This window comes from Bos taurus, chromosome 20 (genome assembly GCF_002263795.3).
Source record: "Bos taurus isolate L1 Dominette 01449 registration number 42190680 breed Hereford chromosome 20, ARS-UCD2.0, whole genome shotgun sequence".
In the NCBI taxonomy this organism is placed as follows: Eukaryota; Metazoa; Chordata; class Mammalia; order Artiodactyla; family Bovidae; genus Bos; species Bos taurus.
The window spans coordinates 1,470,400-1,483,247 of NC_037347.1; the positions used below are offsets into that span (position 1 = coordinate 1,470,400).

General features: G+C 43.0%; 1 protein-coding gene and 1 long non-coding RNA gene across 9 annotated transcripts in view; one reads left to right on the top strand and one right to left on the bottom strand.

Annotated features, from left to right (window-relative positions):
- Positions 1-6,674, bottom strand: part of LOC104975179 (uncharacterized) — a 108,101-nt gene extending 101,427 nt beyond the window's left edge. For 2 of the 3 annotated variants that reach the window (XR_009491903.1, XR_009491902.1), the window contains exons 1-2: positions 6,571-6,674; positions 4,906-4,952 (exon numbers count right to left, since the gene is read on the bottom strand). This is a non-coding gene — a long non-coding RNA (uncharacterized lncRNA). The remainder of the gene's footprint in view (positions 1-4,905; positions 4,953-6,570) is intronic. The other variant, XR_003031198.2, reaches the window with a different exon arrangement.
- Positions 6,675-6,731: 57 nt separating this feature from the next.
- SPDL1 (spindle apparatus coiled-coil protein 1) overlaps positions 6,732-12,848 on the top strand; it is a 33,100-nt gene continuing 26,983 nt past the window's right edge. For 2 of the 6 annotated variants that reach the window (XM_005221385.5, XM_024981274.2), the window contains exon 1: positions 6,732-6,865. The gene's annotated coding sequence lies outside the window, so the exon portion shown is untranslated. 6 annotated transcript variants of the gene reach the window in all.

Consider the following 12,848-nt stretch of genomic DNA (forward strand, 5'->3'; position numbering starts at 1 on the left):
AAATTTGGCCTAGCAGCACAGTGAGTAATATATATCATAGCTAGTGAGTGTTTTATTCAGCAATGTAGATTTGGGTCACAGTGCTGGATAAAGGGTTCCAACTAGCTGAGGTATGTCATAAAATAAAAGGAACAAGTGACAGACACTGGAAGATAGAAAGTCATAAGTAGAAACTACGGTTCTACAAATAGTTGCAAAAAATCAGGACGATAGATTTTTTTTATATGCATATATATCGTGAACTAACTAGAGTGGGTACTATTCTTGGAAAGTAAAAACCGTAACTGCATTTTAATTCTAACTGGCTTAGGTGTTAAAATCATCAGAAGAAGCAAGCTTAACAGGGATGTAATGATAATGTGAAGTGGTGCCAGGAAAGGGATTACTTCCAAGCTGTTTGGATCCTTATTTTCCTTTACTCTAGACTGCTGCTGCTGCTGCTAAGTCGCTTCAGTCGTGTCCGACTCTGTGCGACCCCATAGACAGCAGCACACCAGGCTCCCCCATCCCTGGGATTTTCTAGGCAAGAACACTGAAGTGGGTTGCCATTTTCTTCTCCAATGCATAAAAGTGAAAAGTGAAAGTGAAGTCACTCAGTCGTATCTGACCCTTAGCAACCTCATGGACTGCAGCCTACCAGGCTCCTCCGTCCATGGGATTTTCTAGGCAAGAGTACTGGAGTGGGGTGCCACTGCCTTCTCCTTCATTTAGGATAAACCTTCCTTTTGATTCAACTAAGACATTTTTCTCAGAGGAGCCATCACTAGATTCTATTCTTGGAAGTTAGTAATTTTCAATTTTAGCCTCATAAACTCCTAAATGTAGAATTAGAAGCTGACAGGTTGAAGTTGACTAGTCCATTCAAGTTTGGACATAAGTATTATTTTACTTTCTTGTTTTGGCCATACTGCACAACATGGGGGATCTGAGCCCCCCGACCAGGGATCAAACCAGTACTCCCTGCAGTGGAAGTACAGACTGCCAGGGAAGTCTCAGATATGAGTATTATTGAGTGTATTGGTAAACAATTATTATATTTCAAGTAACAGAAAACTCAGATTGAAGCTATATGAGCAAAAACTAAACAGTTCAAAGATATCTCTAGCTTCAAGAGAAGCTTGATGTAGGACCCAGGCAGCTTTTTTCCCTTCTCTATCAGCTCTGCTTTCGATTCCATTTCAAGTCAACTTAAGCTTCATGGACCTAAGATCGCACTTGGCAGCTCTAGGCTACAAAGTCTAAGTACAGAAGGGGTTAACAAAATCCAATTTTTTCCAACAGTCCCAGTGATTACCTCATGTTATTTCACCCACTTGGATTCAGTCACATGTATATCCCTGAACCAATTATACCCAGGGGGACCCAAGAGTTGAAGGACAGGATCAATTTTAAACAGTCCACATGGCTGAAAATGGAGAGAAAGATGACTTACCCAAAGTATAATCAGAATGCTTTGGGCAGGACCAGGAAGAGGGAACTGATGCTAAAAATTCAACCAATAAATGTCCACAATATTGGGATGAGGCAGCTTTGCTATGAATGAGGACTGCACCTATTTGTGGGGAAAGGAATGTAGCAGTAGGGCTCATGAAGAGTTGAAGCTGGTGCTACTATACAAAGCCGAGTCAACAGAGACTGCAGACTAGGCTGCAATGGTCAGTATTAACACTAAACTGTCAAACCCACCACCCAGTTCAATTACTCACTTTGATATCAAATCATCATAAGAGATCTGTGACAATTCAAATTTCCTGATATCTTTTCGGATGGGTGTTCTGTTTCTTTTGCTGGATCCTTAGTCTCCTCCTGTTCCATAGATTAGAACAATGACCAAAGTCCTGCACACAGCTCTCTCTACTCTCTCTAAACCTCTTTCTTGACTTCAGCCATTCTCCATGTGTTAATGACCACAACCTTAAGTGTAACTTCCAAAACTTCATCTTCTGGTCCATCCTATGAGTCATGGAACTTTGTAAATTGATCCAGCTCTTATTTGCAAAACTCTGTCTTGGGGTCCTGGGCTTGTTCTTCTTTTGCCCCTAGTTCTTGGGCCAAAGCTTAATAATATGAAGGAACAAGAAAATCTTAAGTTGTACTCTGAATAATAGTTTATTGTTTGGTAAATGCCCCTTCCACTAAACACTAAGTACCTTGAGGGCAGAGAGTATTCACCTGTGGCACCAAAACAAACATGATCATTTAGTAAGTTCATGTCAAAATACACACAGCTTTCAGTGCAATGTAATAACTCCCTTCTACACCATTTTTGATAACCAGTCCTCTCTTTTCTACTAAGCAGTCATAGTTAAGGAATGATGGCCAGTTTACTACAGCAGTCTTTCCCAGTTTTGAATAGCTATAATATTAGGAATTGTACAATTAGAAATATTAGTAGTAGTATTATAAGTAATATAGCAATATTAGGACTGATTTCCAGCATCGAAATTCCCTTGCTATGCTTGATGCGTGCCTCCTCACACTTTTTGCATGAGGAGGCAAAAATCCCATCTCTTATTACGTAAACTAAAAAGTGACAAATGCATTTATTTTCCTGACCCTTGGCATTTAGCACATGGTATGTGGACCTCACCTGGGTAGGCAGATCTGCATCTGGAACCCTGAATCTTCATTATCCAGGCAGGGAGAATCTAGAATTCATTTCACTTGTGACATCTAGTGTCCAGTGATGGTATAGGCAGCACCCTATCCAGATGGCTCCTAAAAACTGACTTTAATTTTGATATTGGTAGCGTCTATGATTTTACTAATGCTGCCTACTTCCCTAGAGTGTTTTTCTCTTCACTTAGCTCAGCTGTTTTTCAAGGCCCTACTCAAGCGCCACCTGCACGGTGAAACATTAAAGGGACACCATAAGAAAACTGACCTCTCCCTTCACACATCTTTAGTGTAGGGTATATACCATTGACATGACATTCATACATAGCCCGATGGTTATTTGAGTTTGTTTTTATTTAATCCCCTACTACATTGTGAGAATCTCCCAGAGTCGAGTGGCAATTACCATATCTCTAAATTCCTTGCATTTTGCCTAACACGTTATGGTCACTAAGGGACATGTGGACACAGGGATGAACTGGGAGAGTAGGACTGAGATATACACTACCATGTGTAAAATAGATAGCTACTGAAAAGCACAGGGAGCTCAGCTTGGTGTTCTGTGATGACCTAGAGGGTGTGGGAGGGAGGTTCAAGAATGAGGGAGTATATGTATCAGTTCAGTTCAGTTCAGTCCCTCAGTCGTGTCCGACTCTTTGCAACCCCAAGAACTGCAGCACGCCAGGCCTCCCTGTCCATCACCAACTCCCGGAGTTCACTCATACTCATGTCCATCTAGTCGGTGATGCCATCCAGCCATCTCATCCTCTGTTGTCCCCTTCTCCTCCTGCCCCCAATCCCTTCCAGCATCAGGGTCTTTTCCAATGAGTCAACTCTTCACATGAGGTGGCCAAAGTATTGGAGTTTCAGTTTCAGCATCAGTCCTTTCAATGAACACCCAGGATTGATCTCCTTTAGGATGGACTGGTTGGATCTCCTTGCAGTCCCAAGGGACTCTCGAGAGTCTTCTCCAACACCACAGTTCAAATGCATCAATTCTTCGGCACTCAGCTTTCTTCATAGTCCAACTCTCACATCCATGCATGATCACTGGAAAAACCATAGCCTTGACTAGACGGACCTTTGTTGGCAAAGTAATGTCTCTGCTTTTCAATATGCTATCTAGGTTGGTCACAACTTTTCTTCCAAGGAGTAAGCGTCTTTTAATTTCATGGCTGCAATCACCATCTGCAGTGATTTTGGAGCCCCCCAAAATAAAGTCTGACACTGTTTCCCCATCTATTTCCCATGAAGTGTTGAGACCAGACGCCATGATCTTCGTTTTCTGAATGTTGAGCTTTAAGCCAACTTTTTCACTCTCCTCTTTCACTTTCATCAAGAGGCTTTCTAGTTCCTCTTCACTTTCTGCCATAAGGGTGGTATCATCTGCATATCTGAGGTTATTGCTATTTCTCCCGGCAATCTCGATTCCAGCTTGTGCTTCTTCCACTCCAGTGTTTCTCATGATGTACTCTGCATATAAGTTAAATAAGCAGGGTGACAATATACAGCCTTGACGTACTCCTTTTCCTATTTGGAACCAGTCTGTTGTTCCATGTTCAGTTTTAACTGTTGCTTCCTGACCTGCATACAGATTTCTCACAAGGCAGGTCAGGTGGTCAGGTATTCCCATCTCTTTCAGAATTTTCCACAGTTTATTGTGATCCACACCGTCAAAGGCTTTGGCATACATGTAGCTAATTTATGTTGGTATACAGTAAAGACTAACACAACACTGTAAAGCAATGATACTCCAGTAAAAAATAATAAATAAAAGTTTAAAATATTTCCAAAATATTAAATTTGAAAGAGACATGAATGAAACATAGGCCTATGTATTCATGTAACTAAGGAGAAAAATGAAGTTCAGATACATTATAGACTACCTAATTTCAGCCAGTCATGATTGGACCAGGTTAGAATGGTATCTTCCCGAGTTCTGAGTTGAAAAATCTTTGTCAAATGAAAAGGAAAATCAGGTTTCATTTATTCAAGAACTTGGGGGGTGATGACAAATGAAGGAGTATCTGGCTAATTCAGGCCCCAAGTGCATTTGCTAGGCTATACTGTGAGCAACACAAAGGTATCACTGTTGTCAGTCTTTGAACCCAGATCAATCCTTAACTTAGTGCAGCCTATCTCAGTCACAAATAGAAGCCTGCAAAGGAAATCGAGAAGGGAAAAGCAGGGAGCTGTGGCATCCCAACACCTAAGGAGACTCAGGGAGAGCTATCAACTGTCAATTGTTGAGTGAGGGCTGAAAAATGGATTTTGCAAGATAGTACTCACTGGTCATGTTGAGAAGAGCCATTTCACTGGAGTGGTGAGACCAAAACCTAAAGTGGGGGGAAAAAAAAGAACAAAGAATAAGAAAATTAAGATAATGAGTGTAGGCTTTTTTCCCCAGGAATTTTACCAAGGGAAGCAAATAATGAGGTGGTAAGCTGACTGAGCTCGACTTGTTCCTTGTTTAGTGGCTCAGTTGTGTCTGACTCTTTGCGACCCCATGGACTGTAGCCCACCAGGCTCCTCTGTCCATGGGCTTTCCCAGGCAAGAATACTGGAGTGGATTTTCATCTCATTTTCCAGGGGAATCCTCCCAACCCAGGGACTGAACCCAGGTCTCCTGCTTGGCAGACAGATTATTTATCAGTGAAACACCAGGGAAGCCCAACGAGGTCAAGGAAGGTTAGCATTATTTTTCAGATGGAAGTCATTACAGCATGTTTACTTGTTGATAGGGAAGATCCAACAGAGGGGGAAAAAACTGATGATGAAGAAGAAAGCACATATGGCCAAGTCCTCGAGTAAGCAAGAAAAAAAATGGGCTCAAAAGCATAACTTGATCTGTACTACGGTTGCTAATGGATTCAGAAGTGCTCACTAAATGTTGGCTATTATTATTCCTGATTGCTCAAAATTTTGAATAGGCATCAGGTTTAAAAAATATAAAATAATTGTTTAAAGACACACGCAAGAGCTTGGACTTTAGCAGACTTGTTCAGTCGCCCAGTCATGTCTGTTTGCGACCCCAAGGACCGCAGCCCACCAGGCCCTCCTGTTCCTCACCACCTCCTGCAGTTTGCCCAAGTTCAGGCCCATCGCATTGGTAATGCCATCCAGCCATCTCATCCTCCCGCCTTCTATCTTTCCTAGCATCAGGGACTTGTCAAATGAGTCGGCTGTTCACCTCAGGTGACCAAAAACTACTGGAGCTTCAGCTTCAGTAACTGTCCTTCCAATGAGTATTCAAGGTTGATTTCCCTTAAGATTGACTGGTTTGATCTCCTTGCTGCCCAAGGGACTCTCGGGAGTCTTCTCCAGCAGCACAGCAGGCTGCATTAATTCAAATTCTAGTCCTACCACTTGTCTAAGGTATCTTTCTTCTTGGGACTTGTTTTCCTCTGTAGAACCTCATAGGGCTTCCCAGGTGGCGCTAGAGGGAAAGAACCTGGCGGCCAATGCAGGAGACAGAAGAGACCGGGTTCCATCCCTGGGTCGGGAAGATCCCCTGGAGGAGGGCACTGGCAACCCACTCCAGTGTTCTTGCCTGGAGCATCCCATGGACAGAAGAGCCTGATGTGCTATACAGTTCATAGAGTCGCAGAATCTTACACGACTGAGTCGATTAGCACGCACCCACCTCATAAGGCTGTTGGCGGGCTTAAATGTGATAATCTGTGTGAAATTAACTGGCACTCTGTCTTATAAACCTAACTGTGATTCTGTCTATGATGCTTTTAGGCAGTGTCACACTCAGTGAAATTTCTGGAACCCTAAAATAGCTACCACAGGGCATAGCCTTCAGGATGCACACCGGCCAACGGGCCGTTAAGCCAGCACACGAGGGAATTCCCCCGCCGCCTCGCCTTCGAGTGACACTATCCCTCCAGAAAGCACTGTCTCTAGGGAAAACGAAGACCAAAAAACCCCCAAAACATCCAGAAAACCAACCGTGAGTAAGGCTGACGCGACACAGAGCTACGTTTGAGCCTGCGCCAAAGCCGCCTAGCTGGGGCGTGGCACTGTCTTGGACGTTCCTTCCCCTTTTTTCCCTTAACGCGACGCTAGGGCGGAAAGTATCGCGTGACGTGAGTTCTCGCGGGAATTGCATTCAAAAAGCCCTGGCGCTTACCCGAGCTCTTGGTGAGTGAATGGGCTGGTGATTGTGTGCTGCCGCCGTGGAGTTAACGTCGGGAATCTGAGCGCGGAGAGCTGCAGCAGCAGGGAAAAGGGTGAGGAGAGAAAGGTAGGGGCCAGGGGCCCGGAGGGAGGTGTGTATGAAGGGGGAAGCGCCGGGGCGGCGTAGAGAAGGGCTCCTGGGGAGAGGAGGGCAGGGCCTAGGAATACTTGGGGCCTGGGTCTCCGCCCAGGCTTTTAGCTGGAGCAGCTTCTTCGGCAGAACTCAGCTCTTACAGACCAGGTTCCGAGCCGACCCTAATATTCCGCTGGGCCGCTACGACTGCCCCCGGGAATTCTGCGTAAATACGGAAAGTCGGGTCCGTTGCCTGGGTCTGGGGGATAACGAACACTGGATCTGCGCTGGCTGTATGTCTGCCGGCTGTATGACACATGTGGCAGTCCGATTCGAGAAAGGCTACAAATGTAATTAAAATACACACTGGATTTTAAAGACTACACTCTGGTTGATAATATGACGACTACATGTTGAAATGATAATCTTTCGGATATATTGCGTTAAATAACGCATTGTTAAAGTGAATTTCACCACTATTTACTTTTTAAAATGAACGTGGAACCTAGAAAATTGAAAATCAACGTGTCTTGTTCGCACTGTTTTTCTACTGGACAGCGCTGCTCAGACAGTTTCCTGTAGGATTCCGCTCTAGCTGCTTTTTACCCATTGCTGGTTTAATCTTAAACAAAAACCCTATTGTAACTGACCTTGGTTTATGGATGACTAAACAAGACATTGGAGAAATTGTTCAAGTTGATGCTGCCAGTCAGTACTGAAGGTGGGGTGACAACTCAAGCAATCTGATCCCCTGAGCTTCCTGTCTGCTACATGCTTTTTTCAAAGTGGTTAGGAGCACCAGGCTATGGAACGAAATCCTGTTCCCATCTCACTTAGCCACTGAGTTATCAGTGTTACCACCTGATAACCCTGGGCAAGTTACTTAACCTTTCTGTGCCTCTGTTACTTAACCTTTCAGTTTGCATCTGTGTAAAATGAGGGGTTGTTGTTCAGTCGCCAAGTAGGGTCTGACTCTTTGAGACCCCATGGAGTGCCTGCAGGCTGGCATGCTGCAGTCCATGGTTTGGGGGGAGGGGTAACCCTTTTATCTCATAGGGTTGTTGAGAGGATTCAATAAAATAATGTTTCAGTTCAGTTCAGTCACTCAGTCCGTCTGACTCTTTGCAGCCCCATGGACTGCAGCACACCAGGCCTCCCTGTCCATTGCCAGCTCCCGGAGTTTACTCAAACTCATGTCCATTGAGTCGATGATGCCATCCAACAATCTCATCCTCTGTCGTCCCTTTCTCCTCCTGCCTTCAATCATTCCCAGCATCAGGGTGTTTTCAAATGAGTCAGTTCTTCGCATCAGATGGCCAAACTATTGGAGTTTCAGCCTCAGCAACAGCCCTTCCAATGAATATTCAGGACTGATTTTCTTTAGGATGGACTGGTTGGATCTCCTTGCTGTCCAAGGGACTCTCAAGGGTCTTCTCCAACACCGCAGTTCAAATGACTCAATTCTTCAGCACTCAGCTTTCTTTATAGTCCAACTCTCACATCCATACATGACTACTGGAAAACCGTAGCTTTGACTAGATGGACCTTTGTTGGCAAAGTACTGCTTTTTAATATGCCGTCTAGGTTGGTCATAACTTTTCTTCCAAGGAGCAAGCATCTTTTAATTTCATGGCTGCAGTCACTATCTGCAGTGATTTTGGAGCCCCCCAAAATAAAGTCTGACACTGTTTCCACTGTTTCCCCATCTATTTGCCATGACGTGATGGGACCAGATGCCATGATCTTCGTTTTCTGAATGTTGAGTTTTAAACCAGTGTTTTCACTCTCCTCTTTCCCTTTCATCAAGAGGCTCTTTAGTTCTTCTTCGCTTTCTGCCATAAATGTGGTGTCATCTGCATATCTGAGGTTATTGATATTTCTCCTGGCAATCTTGATTCCAGCTTGTGCTTCATCCAGTCCAGCATTTCTATGATGTACTCTGCATATAAGTTAAATAAGCATGGTGATAATATACAGACTTGACATACTCCTTTCCCTATTTGGAACCAGTCTGTTGTTCCACGTCCAGTTCTAACTGTTGCTTCCTGACCTGCGTACAGATTTCTCAAGAAGCAGGTCACATGGGCTGGTATTCCCATCTCTTTAAGAATTTTCCAGAGTTTGCAGTAATAATGTTTGCAAAGCATCGAGTGCGATATCTGGTACATATTAGCTATAGTTTTTATTCAACCCTGGCTACCTTTCTCTGCAGATTGATAGGTTACTCTTAGATGTTCATTACACCTGTTGAAAAGTCACTTCCTCAGAGAAATCTTTCTTGTCCTTATTCCCTCTGACCCTGCCCCCACGCCACCACCCAGATTGAGACTGCTGCCCTGAGTTATAGGTTCAGATAGCACCATACACCTCTCCTTCTTGCACTTAACACACTTGTAACTTTACATTATCAGTTATTTGATTTAACATCTTTCCAGTAATAGACTGTAAAATTCAAGAAGGCAGGTATATGGTCTGGTTTGAGGATCACATTGTATCCTCAGCAACAGCACAGTACCTGACACATAATAGGAATTCCAGCAAATCTTTAGAGTGAATGAGAGCTAATTTTGTGGCTGTCTTGGACATTGATGGCTGGGATATCTTGAGGCTAGTCCCATATTTTCTTCAGTAAATATTGATGCCAATAGTACATAGCTCAGGCCCATTAAGAGAATTAAATCTGATAGTGCATTTGAAGCTCTTCTGCCTGGCAAATGGTAAATCCTTAGCAAATATAAATTATTATTAACAGCTCAACAATTAATGGCTGGCTCTATCATGTACGAGCTTTGGAGAGGTCTTGCATTTTAGAGCAGTGATAGCCAGTCCTGGATAACATAGGATTCTTTTTTTTTTTTTTTTTACCCCCCCCTTCTAAAACCCTATATTTCCTCCTCCATCTTCATAGTTTACCTTCCTAATTTACTGATAAATTGAAGCAGAAGGGCACTCATGCAGACTCTGAACACTGTATCTACATACTTACCAGTGTCTTTGTCTGTACCCATATACTTTACTTTCCTTTAATTCAGATGAAACATTCATGTACCTGTCCAGAAATCAGACCCTGCACATTCATTACTCCGTAGTTCTCCATGTCTTCTATATCATTAGTTTTTCTTTGCTTGATCTCTTCTTTGTTATACAAGCTTGCTGTTGTTTTTTCTTAAAGAGTTTTTCATCTTAAAAAAAAAAGACCCTAGTGCATCTCCAGCTACTGCTCCGTTTATCTGCTCTTTGCAGCAAAACTGTGCTTGCTATCCACTGTTCTACCATTCTCTCCAATTAATTCCAGTCAGGCTTTTGCCCCAGTCTCCCCATCAAAACTATTCTTTGGGTCATCTTCTAGTTGACCTCCGTGAATTTAAATCCAATGGCCAGTTCTCAGTGTTCACCTTATTTGATTTAGCATTTGGTGCAGTTTATCATCTACCTCCTTAATACATGTTTGTTTATTGAGTTCTAAGACAGCACATGCTCTTCCTTTTCCTCCTAGCTCACTGATCGTGCTTGAGTATCCTTTGCTGTCTTCTTTTCCACCTCATAACAGGGCTCCATCCTTTGTCCTCTTCTCTTTAATTATGCTTGTACTTTGATGAACACAGAACTAAAAAATTTATGCTGCTGCTAAGTCACTTCAGTCGTGTCCGATTCTGTGTGACGCCATAGACAGCAGCCCACCAGGCTTCCCCGTCCCTGGGATTCTCCAGGCAAGAACACTGGAGTGGATTGCCATTTCTGTCTCCAATGAATGAAAGTGAAAAGTGAAAGTGAAGTCGCTCAGTTGTGTTCAACTCTTAGCGATCCCATGGACTGGAGCCTACCAGGCTCCTCCATCCATGGGATTTTCCAGGCAAGAGTACTGGAGTGGGGTGCTATTGCCTTCTCCGAGCCCCTGACATGTCTCCATATTAATTCAGGTAACATTGTGAATTACTGAGCATGGACAACACAGTACTATAGATGAACTGTGGGAGATTTAAGAAAAACTGTGTTTGTGCTCATGTTATATTGTTTCTGTCCAACATTATTTATATTCTTGTAGTTAGGACATATAAACATAAAAAAAGGTGAAGTACTCAGTCTCTTAATACACATAACAAGTGTCAAGAGTGGAACAACCATAATTTCTGGGGAGATAAAGGCGGGAGAAATGACAGAAGAGACCAACTTGAGCCAGATATTGAATGATGGATTTAGAGGAGAGCAGAAGGCAATTTACCAATTAGCATGATCTAAGAAGGGTATAAAAAGAGCTATACTGGAGAATTTCTATTGGGGAGTAGAGGGTTAAAGGGTTAAAATGTCAAGCTGAAGCCATATTATAAAACTGTAATGCCAGCTTTAGCAGTCTGGGCTTCATTCAACTAAAAGTTATTGGCAAATCTGTTCTACTAGTTGCTCAGCCAGAAGCTTTGGAGGCCTTTTAAAATTCTCTTTCATACATCCCACATTCCATTTGTCAGAAAATCATTTTGGTTCTGCCTTCAGAATATGTGTTAAATCTCATCACCTTCTGTGGCAGCCACTCTGGTAGGACTGGCCATCTCACCTGATCTTTCTGCTTTCAACTTGCTTCCCTCCCAACTATTCAGCGTATCAGCCAAAATGATCCTTTTAAACGTATCGGTCTCTACTCCAAACTTTGCAGTGACTTCCCATTTCACCCAGAGTAGAAGCCAAAGTTTTGTTTACAATGGCCTGAATCAAGGCAAATTGAAAGTGGTCAAACAGGCGATGGCAAGAGTGAACATCAACATTCTAGGAATCAGCGAACTAAAATGGACCGGAATGGGTGAATTTAACTCAGATGACCATTATATCTACTACTGTGGGCAGGAATCCCTTAGAAGAAATGGAGTGGCCATCGTGGTCAACAGAAGAGTCCAAAATGCAGTACTTGGATGCAATCTCAAAAATGACAGAATGATCTCTGTTCGTTTCCAAGGCAAACCATTCAATATGACAGTAATCCAAGCCTATGCCCCAACCAGTAATGCTGAAGAAGCTGAAGTTGAACGGTTCTATGAAGATCTACAAGACCTTTTAGAACTAACACCCCAAAAAGATGCCCTTTTCATTATAGGGGACTGGAATGCAAAAGTAGGAAGTCAAGAAACACCTGGAGTAACAGGCAAATTTGGCCTTGGAGTACAGAATGAAGCAGGGCAAAGGCTAAGAGAGTTTTGCCAAGAGAATGCACTGGTCATAACAGACACCCTCTTCCAACAACACAAGAGAAGACTCTACACATGGATATCACCAGATGGTCAACACTGAAATCAGGTTGATTATATTCTTTGCAGCCAAAGATGGAGAAGCTCTATATAGTCAGCAAAAACAAGACTGGGAGCTGACTGTGGCTCAGATCATGAACTCCTTATTGCCAAATTCAGACTTAAATTGAAGAAAGTAGGGAAAACCACTAGACCATTCAGGTATGACCTAAATCCCTTATGATTATACAGTGGAAGTGAGAAATAGATTTAAGGGACTAGATCGGATAGATTGCCTGATGAACTATGGACTGAGGTTCGTGACACTGTACAGGAGACAGGGATCAAGGCCATCCCCATGGAAAAGAAATGCATAAAAGCAAAATGGCTGTCTGGGGAGGCCTTGCAAATAGCTGTGAAAAGAAGAGAAGCAAAAAGCAAAGAAGAAAAGGAAAGATATAAGCATCTGAATGCAGAGTTCCAAAGAATAGCAAGAAGAGATAAGAAAGCCTTCCTCAGTGATTAATGCAAAGAAATAGAGGAAAACAACAGAATGGGGTAGACTAGAGATCTCTTCAAGAAAATTAGAGATACCAAGGGAACATTTCATGCAAAGATGGGCTCGATAAAGGACAGAAATGATATGGACCTAACAGAAGCAGAAGATATTCAGAAGAGGTGGCAAGAATACACAGAAGAATTGTACAAAAAAGATCTTCATGACCAAGATAATCACGATGGTATGATCACTCACCTAGAGC